Below are 10080 nucleotides of genomic sequence, written 5' to 3'. Positions count from 1 at the left end.
AAAATCTGGATTACTCCTGTGCTACAAGCTAGTGAGGGCAGGAATAGGAGGATAGAACAGATGAATACATGGACTTCAGTAAGGTGTTCGACAAGGTTCCCCATGGGAAACTGATTAGCAAAGTTAGATCTTATGGAATACAGGGAGAACTTGCCATTTGGATACGGAACTGGCTCAAAGGTAGGAGACAGAGGGTGGTGGTGGGTTGTTTTTCAGACTGGAGGCCTGTGACCAGTGGTCACAAGTAGTGCTGGGTCTACTATCTTTCATCATTTATATAAATGATTTGTAGGTGAGCATAAGAGGTACAATTAGTAAGTTTGCTAATGACACCAAAATTGGAGGTGTAGTGGACAGGGAAGAAGGTTACCTCATGTTACAATGGGATCTTGATCAGATGGGCCAATGGGCTGGGAAGTGGCAGATGGAGTTTAATTTAGATAAATGTGAGGTGCTGCATTTTGGGAAAGCAAATCTTAGCAGGACTTATACACTTAATGGCAAGATCCTGTGGAGTGTTGATGAACAAAGAGACCTTGGAGTGGAGGTTCATAACTTCTTGAAAGTGGAAACACAGGTAGATAGGATAGTGAAAGAGCATTTGGTATGCTTTCCTTTATTGTTCAGAGTATTGAGTACAGGAGTTGGGAGGTCATGTTGCGGCTGTGCAGGACATTGGTTAGGCCACTGTTGGAATATTGCATGCAATTTTGGTCTCCTTCCTATCAGAAAGATGTTGTGAAACTTGGAAGGATTCAGAAAAGATTTACTAGGATGTTGCCAGGATTTGAGCTATACAGAGATGGAACAGGCTGGGACTGTTTTCCCTGGAGCATTGGAGGCTGAGGGGTGACCTTATAGAAATTTATAAAATTATGAGAGGCATGGATAGGATAAATAGACAAAGTCTTTTCCATGGGGTGGGTGTGTCCAGAACTAGACAGAATAGATTTAGGGTGAGAGGAGGAAGATATAAAGGAGACCTAAGGGACAACGTTTTCACTCAGTGGGTGGTATGTGTATGGAATGAGCTGCCAGAGGATGTGGTGGAGTCTAGTACAATTGCAACATCTAAGAGGCATCTGGGTGGGTATATGAATACGAAGAGTTTGGAGGGATATGGGCCAGGTGCTGGCAGGTGGGACTAGATTGGGTTGGGATATCTCGTCGGGATGGATGAGTTGAACTGAAGGGTCTGTTTCCATGCTGTACATCTCTATGACTCTATGCGTGGTCTTTACTTTAGATTACTAGATTACTTACTTAAAGTGTGGGAACAGGCCCTTCGGCCCAACAAGTTCACACCGACCTTCCAAAGAGCAACCCACCCAGACCCATTCCTCTACATTTACCCCTTCACTTAACAACTACGGGCAATTTAGCATGGCCAATTCATCTAACCTGCACATTTTTTGGATTGTGGGAGAAAGCCGGAGCACCCGGAGGAAACCCACGCAGACACGGGGACAATATGCAAACTCCACACAGTTGCCTGAGTTGGGAATGAACCCGGTCTGGTCTAGTCCATAACACTGGTCATTGCCTGCCAATGTAAGAATGTCTAGTCATGTGTTAACTAATCATTAATCCATCCAAAGTGGAGCAAAATCGACGTTTCGGGCAAAAGCCCTTCATCATCATTAATCCAGACCAACATATTAGCTCCTATCCCGTGTGCTTTAATATTTTCAAGCAGCCTCCTGAGGGAAATTTTATCAAAAACTTTCTCAAAATCTAAGTTTACATCGACAATCTGCTCTCCTGTGTCTTGGCAACCATGTAATATTCTGCAGTGGCAATTCAATCATACTCAATTTTCTCTGTTTGTCTTTCTCAACCATTTTGCAAATACTATATTCATTCAGATAGAGTGCCCTTAACTTTGTAATTTTGACATCATTCCCTTGGTTGTGTTTCTCCCATCTTCTAGTCTCCCTAGCATCTTTTAAAATCATGTTATCAACTTTACCTCCTTCCAATTTGAGTTCTCTCTCATGTTTCTAATCCCTGACCTGCTAGTTTAAACCCACCCCAAAAGCATGAGTAAATCTCCCTGCAAGGATCTAATTCTTAATCCCATCATGGTTTAAGCGATCAAGCTTGTATCGTACCTGACCAGAATTAGTCCCGATTACTCAGAAATCTGATTCCCTCTCTCTTAAACTAGTTCTCTAGCCATATATTAATTCTGCTTCCATTACCAGGTTATTGGTGCTGTAGACCACGCCTTCTGACTGATCTCCCACCCCAGAAGGTTGTCCTGCAGCTGTTCTGTAACATCTTTGATCCTAGCACCAGATAAGCAACACCATCGCATATCACGTTTACTGCCAAACCTGTCTGATCACCTGAAATGTTTCCTATAACTATTGCCCTTGCATTCTTCCTCCAACCTCACACAGCTGTGTAACCATGGTGCATGGATTTGGCTCTGAGAGGTCCAAAAGAAATACTGATTAGCAGATTTCCTTCCCTAAAGGATATTAGTGAAACAGGTGGGTACTTAGCAACAATTAATGATGGTTTCATAATCACCATTAAATGAGACTAATTTTTTAAAATTCCAGATTTTAATTACATTTAAATGCCACAGTTGGAATTGAATCCATGCCCCTAGGGTATTAGCATGGTTGTCTGGATTACTAGCCCAGTGGCATTTCCACTACATAACTATCTCCCCGGCATTCTAGCATGAAGATTGGTATATACAGTAAAGATAGAAATCAGCCTAAATCTAATTGATAGATGAACAGGCACAAGAAGCTAATAGCCTTATCCAGTTCTTGGATTCTATGTCGCATTGAATGTCCAAAGTTTATGAGAAGATTTGTAGCTCGTGTGCTCGTTGTTGTGGTTCTGTTCAGTTATGATCCCAGCTAAAATCACAACTGAAAAATTCAGATCCTCGCTTGATAGATTTGTTGATTTCTTTTTTTAAAAACAAGGTAGCCTTTCATTGAAGTGGAGTAGATTTTGGTTATAACAAATAAAAAGCTATAATGCAAAAGAAAATATAAGAGAACAAATCAAGCTATTCACTTAATTTCTAATAGTTCAAAACACAGGAACAGTCCAATCTTAACAGCATCATTTTACAGATCTGAAAGAGAGAATGTTCATTTCTCCCTCACATCTATAGATTTAACTTAAATGTTTCTTTCAAGTTCTGGTCTTGAAGTTTGCTGACCTCATCCTTAATTCTTCACACACTTGAGTTTAGACACTCAATTTCAAATGACCCCTTTGGGGTTCTAACTGAATACTATCTGGAACTTTCAAAACTAAATTCCCTACACTGAAGTAACGTATTCCCTTAATGATTCTAAACTGACTCTTTAGGAGAAATAGTTTCATATGTCTAACTTCAACCACAACTTCTGTGAATTTACAAACAAAAACTTTCAAAGCAGAGTATTTTCCTTGAGTAATATAAAAAAATTGCTAATCATTCCAAAACAGAAAGCAAACTAATGCTAGTCAATGTTTACTCCGTCCGCTTCTAAAACTTTCGCAATACAAGCAAACCCCCATCATCACTCCAGAGAAGAGTCCTTTCACTTTGGTTTCAAAGAAATTCATAGCTCCAGAAATACTTACAAATTAATCATTATACTTCCTCATGCGCAGACCAAAACCCAAGTGCCACTAGTTCAAAATCTAAACTCTAAAATAAATGACATTAAAAAAATATATACAGTTTATGTATAAATCACACACTTAAACATCTCTCAACTGTGTGATGTTAAGTATCACAGGTTTAACTTCACATTAGAGAAATATTGCGGATCGAATATAGAATATTACAGTGCAGTACAGGCCCTTCGGCCCTCGTTGTTGTGCTGACCTGTGGAACCAATCTGAATCCCATCTATCCTACACTATTCCAGTTTCATACATATATTTATTCATTGATCATTTAAATGCCGTTAAAGTTGGCGAGTCTACTACTGTTGCAGGCATTGCGTTCCATGCCTCTACTATTGAGTGAAGAAACTACCTCCGACATCTGTCCTATATCTACCACCCCTCAATTTAAATCCATGTCCCCTCATGCTAGCCATCACCATCCGAGGAAAAATACTCACTGTCCACCCTATCTAACCCTCTGATTATCTTGTATGTTACAATTAATTCACCTCTCAATCTTCTTCTAACGAAAACCACCTCAAGTCCCTCAGCCTTTCATTATAATACCTTCCCTCCATACCATACCATACATCCAAGTAAATCTCCTCTTCCAAAGCCTCCACATCCTTCCTATAATGAGGTGACCAGAACTGTATGCATTACTCCAAGTGTGGCTGCACCAGAGTTTAGTACAGCTGCAGCATGACCTCATGGCTCTGAAACTCAATCCCTCTACCAATAAAAGATAACACACCATATGCCTTCTTAACAGCCCTATCAATCTCGGTGGCAACTTTCAGGGATCTACGTACCTAGACACAGAGATCTCTGTTTATCTACACTATAAGAATCTTACCATTAGCTCAGTAGTCTGTATTCCTGTTGCTTCTTCCAAAAAGTAGATCAACTCTCACTTTTCCGCATTAAACTCCATTTGCCACCTCTCAGTCCAGCTCTGTAGCTTATCTATGCCCCTCTGTAACCGGCAATATCCTTCAGCACTATCTACAACTCTATTGACCTTAGTGTCATCCGCAAATTTATTGATCCATCCTTCTACGTCCTCCGGGTCATTTATAAAAAAGACAAACAGCAGTGTCCCTGTAACAGATCCAAAGTGGTACACCACAAGTAACTGAACTCCAGGATGAACACTTCTCATCAACCACACCCTCTGTCTTCTTCCAGCTGGCCAATTTCTGATCCAAACTGCTAAATCTCCTTCAATCCCATGCCTCCATATTTTGTGCAGTAGCCTACCATGGGGAACCTTATCAAATGCCTTACTGAAATCCATATACACATCAACCACTTTACCCTCATCCACCTTTTTGGTCACCATCTCAAAGAACTCAATAATTAACTTATTTCTCTTTTATAATCTTTTCCAATACCTTACCCACAACTGAAGAAAGACTCACTGGTCTATAATTACCAGGGTTGTCTTGATACCCCTTCTTGAACAAGGGACAACATTGTTGTCCAGTCTACTGGCACTATTCCTGTAGACATGGTGGCTCACAGGTTAGCATTGCTGCCTCAGTGTCACGGACCAGGGTTTGATTCCAATCTCAGGCCACTGTGTATGTGTGTACAGTTTGCATGTTCTCCCTGTGTCTGCGTGGGTTTGCTCCTGTTTCCTCCCATAATCTATGGATGTGCAGGTTAGATGAATTGGCTATGCTAAATTACCCATTGTTTAGGGGTAAATATAAGATTATAGGGTAGGGGAACACATCTGGGTGGGTTACTCTGCAGGGGGTTGGTTTGGACTTGTTGAGCCGAAGGGCCTGTTTTCACACTATAGGGATTCTATGGATGATGATAAAGATCAAAGGCTATGCAATCTCCTCCGTAGCTTCCCAGAAAATCCTAAAATAAATCCCAGCTGGCCCATGGTTCTTATCTATTTTCACACCTCCTCCTTGAGAACCTCAATCCCTTCTCGTCTAGTAGCCTGTATCCCAGTATTATCCTATACAACATTATTTTTTGTCAGTATTCGCACTGGAAAGACATTCATTTACCGCATCCCCTATCTTGTTGGGCCTCCACACACAACTCCTCACTACTATCCTTGATTGACCCTAATCTTTCTCTATTCATTCTTATATTCCTGATATACCTATAGGAAGCTTTAGGGTTTTCCTTGATCCTACCTGTTAACAACTTCTCATGTCCCCTCCTGGTCTTAGCTCTCCCTTTAGGGCCTTCCTGGCTAACTTGTAACTCTCAAGTGCCCTAACTGAGCCTTCACATCTGATCCTAACACAAGCCACCTTCGTCCTCTTGACAAGAGATTCAACTTCTTTAGTAAACCATGGCCCCCTCACTTGGCCACTTCCTCCCTGCCTGACAGGTACATTTATCAAGAACACACAGTAGCTGTTCCTTGAATAAGCTCCACATTTCAATTGTGTCCATCCCCTGCAGTTTCCTTCCCCATCCTACGCATGTTAAATTCTAATAGGCCACGGGTGTGGGGTCTGATGAATGTGGGAGGAAGGCAGATCTTAAAATAAAAGTGGGTGGTGTGGTGACTCAGTTTGTAGCACTATTACCTCAATGCAGGGACCGATTCCAGCCTCGGGCAACTGTCTGTGTGGAGTTTACATGTTCTCCTGGTGTCTACATGGGTTTCCTCTGGGTGCTCCAGTTTCCTCCCACAACCCAAAAGATTAGGTGAACTGGCTGTTCAGGGATGTATGGGTTAGGTACATTAGGCAGGGGGTTAAAAAGGATAGGGGAATGGGTCTGGGTGGATTTGTTGGGCCGAAGGCCTGTTTCCACACTGTAGAGATTCTAGTTTTAAATCTTGTCTAATCACATCGTAATTGCCTTTCCCCCAGCAATAACTCTTGCCCTGCATTATATACCTATCTATTTCCACTGTTAAAGTAAACTTAAACGAACTGTGGTCACTATCACCAAAGTGCTCACCTACCTCCAACTCTGAAACGGACTGGTAAGCTAGAGGAGATACTTGTTAGGAAGGAAGATGTGTTGGGCATTTTGAAAAACTTGAGGATAGACAAGCCCCCCGGGCCTGACGGGATATATCTTAGGATTATGTGGGAAGCAAGAGAGGAAATTGCAGAACCGTTGGCAATGATCTTTTCATCTTCACTGTCAATGGGGGTGATGCCAGGGGACTGGAGAGTGGCAAATGTTGTGCCCCTGTTCAAAAAAGGGAATAGGGATAACCCTGGGAATTACAGGCCAGTTAGTCTTACTTCGATGGTAGGCAAAGTAATGGAAAGGATTTATGAGTATCTAGAAAGACACTGCTCAATTAGGGATAGCCAGCCCGGATTTGTGAGGGGTAGGTCTTGCCTTACAAGTCTTATTGAATTCTTTGAGGAGGTGACCAAGCATGTGGATGAGGGTAGAGCAGTGGATGTAGTGTACATGGATTTTATTAAGGCATTTGATAAGGTTCCCCATGGTAGGCTTATGCGGAAAGTCAGGAGGCATGGGATAGTGGGAAGTTTGGCCAGTTGGATAGAGAACTGGCTAACCGGTCAAAGTCAGAGAGTGGTGGTAGATGGTAAATATTCAGTCTGGAGCCCAGTTACAAGTGGAGTTCCGCAGGTATCAGTTCTGGGTCCTCTGTTGTTTGTAGTTTTTATTAATGACTTGGAAGAGGGAGTCGAAGGGTGAGTCAATAAATTTGCAGACAATACGAAGATTGGAGGAGTTGTGGATGGTGAGGTGGGCTGTTGTCGTTTGCAAAGGGACTTAGATATGATGCAGAGCTGGGCTGAGGAGTGGCAGATGGAGTTCAACCCTGTCAAGCGTGAGGTTGTCCATTTTCGAAGGACAAATAAGAATGTGGAATACAGGGTTAATAGTAGGGTTCTTAGTAAGGTGGAGGAGCAGAGGGATCTTGGGGTCTATGTTCATAAATCTTTGAAAGTTGCCACTCAGGTGGATAGAGCTTGGAAGAAGGCCAATGGTGTATTAGCATTCAGTAGCCGAGGGATTGAATTCAAAGTCGTGAGGTGATGTTGCAGCTGTATAGGACCTTGGTAAGGTCACATTTGGAGTACTGTGTGCAGTTCTGGTCACCTCACTTTAGGAAAGATGTGGAAGCTTTGGAGAGGGTGCAAAGGAGATTTACCAGGATGTTGCCTGGAATGGAGAATAGGTCATATGAGGATAGGTTGAGAGTGCTAGGCCTTTTCTCATTGGAACGGTGAAGGATGAGGGGTGACTTGATAGAGGTTTATAAGATGATCAGGGGAATAGATAGAATAGACAGTCAGAGACTTTTTCCTTGGGTACAACAGAGTGTTACAAGGGGACATAAATTTAAGGTGAAGGGTGGAAGGTATGGGGAGATGTCAGGGATAGGTTCTTTACCCAGAGAGTGGTGGGGGCATGGAATGCGCTGCCTGTGGCAGAGGCAGAATCATTGGGTGACCTTTAAGCGGCAATTGGATAGGTACATGGATAGGTGCTTAAGCTAGGACAAATGTTCGGCACAACATCGTGGGCCGAAGAGCCTGTTCTGTGCTGTATTGTTTTATGTTCTAACACTTGGCCGAGTTCATTACCAAGTACCAAATCCAATGTGGCCTCGCCCTTTGTTGGCTTGTCTACATACTGTGCCAGAAACCATCTTGCACACATTGGACAAAAACTGACCCATCTAAAATACTCAAACTATAGTACTTCCAGTCAATATTTGGAAAGTAAAAGTCCCCCATAACAACTACCCCATTACTCTTGTTCCTGTCCAGAATTATGTGAATTAGAATTTCTACAGAGTGTGGAAACAGCTCCTTCAGCCCACACCGACCCTCCAAAGAGTAACCCACCCAGACCATTTTCCTACCGTATATTTACCCTTGACCAACGCACCTAACCTACACACTCCTGAACACGATGGACAATTTAGCATGGCCAACTCATCTAACCTGCGCATCTTTGGATTGAGGGGGAAAACAGGAGCACCCAGAGGAAATCCACACAGACACGGAGAGAATATGCAAACTCCACACAGACAGTTGCCAGAGGCTGGATTGAACCTGTGAGGCAGCAGGGCTAACCACTGAGCCAGGATGCCACCCTATCTTTGCTATCCTTTCCTCTACATCTCTGAAACTATTCGGAGGCCTATAGAAAACTCCAAACAGGGTGACCCTCTCCTTTACTGTTTCTAACCTCCGTCCATACTACCTTAGTAGACGAGTCCTCAAACGTCCTTTCTGCAGCTGTAAGACAGTCCTGAACTAACAATGCCAAACCGCCACCTCTTTTACCATCTTCTCTGTTCTTACTGAAATATCTAAACTCCAGAACCTGCAACAACCACTCCTGTCCCTGGCTCTATCCACGTTTCCGAAATGGCCACCACATTGAAGTATCAGGTACCAACCAATGTTGCAAGTTCACCCACCTTATTCCGGATGCTCCTGGCATTCAAGTACACACACTTCAAACCACCTTCCTGCGTACCAGTGAACACTTGCAACCTTTAACCATATTTCTGACCTCATTACTTTCAACCTCCTGGACAGTGAAACTACAATTTAAGTTCCCATCCCTCTGCTGAATTTGATTAAACCCTCCTGAATAGCATTAGCAAACTTCTGGTTCAGTTGTAGACCATCCTGTTTATAGAGGTCCTACCTACCCCAGAATGAGGCCCAATTATCCAGAAATCCGAGACCCTTCCTCCTGCACCATCCCTGTAGCCACATGTTCAACTCCTCGATGCTGGAAACTTAAAGTGAAATCCGAAATTACTTGAAGTATCTAGGTCAGATATCACTGATGGAGAATTAAATTAACGTCTTTTTCTTCCCACAACTGTTGTTGACCCGCAAAGCATATCAAACGATTTCTGGTTTTTATTTTGGGGAGGCGTTGGCCCAATGATATTATTGCTTGACTGTCACTCCTGATAACCAGGCAATGCTCTAAGGTCCCAGGTTCAAATCCCACTATGGTAGATGGTGGAATCTGAATTCAATATAAATCTTGAATTGAGAGCCTAACGATAACCATTAAATCATTGTCGATTGTCAGAAAAACCTTCTGGTACACAAATGTCTTTTAGGGAAAGAAACTGCCATCCTTACCTCATTTGTGACTCTGGATCCACAGCAATGTGACTGACTTCTCTCTGGGCAAATATGGATGGGCAGTAAATGCTAGACTAGCCAGTAACATCTTCATATTTTGAAATAGCAACAGCAATTTCATGTTATTTTAATCTTACATGAAGCCACAAATCAGAAACCTCTAGGTCAAGCAACACTCCTTACTGTCACTACATCTCCACTTTAGCATCATTGCAACCCGTGATGTGTGGTATACAAAGGTATGGAATAGGATTTTTGGATGTTGGCTGATTGACATGAGTGAATATATATACAGTAGTTGTTTTTCATTCAGTTACCCAATGCAATTCAGGTAGCTCATACACCTACACACAGGAAGACAATG

Source organism: Hemiscyllium ocellatum, chromosome 32 (assembly GCF_020745735.1).
Source record: "Hemiscyllium ocellatum isolate sHemOce1 chromosome 32, sHemOce1.pat.X.cur, whole genome shotgun sequence".
NCBI lineage: Eukaryota > Metazoa > Chordata > Chondrichthyes > Orectolobiformes > Hemiscylliidae > Hemiscyllium > Hemiscyllium ocellatum.
The sequence above is the reverse complement of the archived record's forward strand: the minus strand, read 5'-3'. Positions refer to the sequence as shown.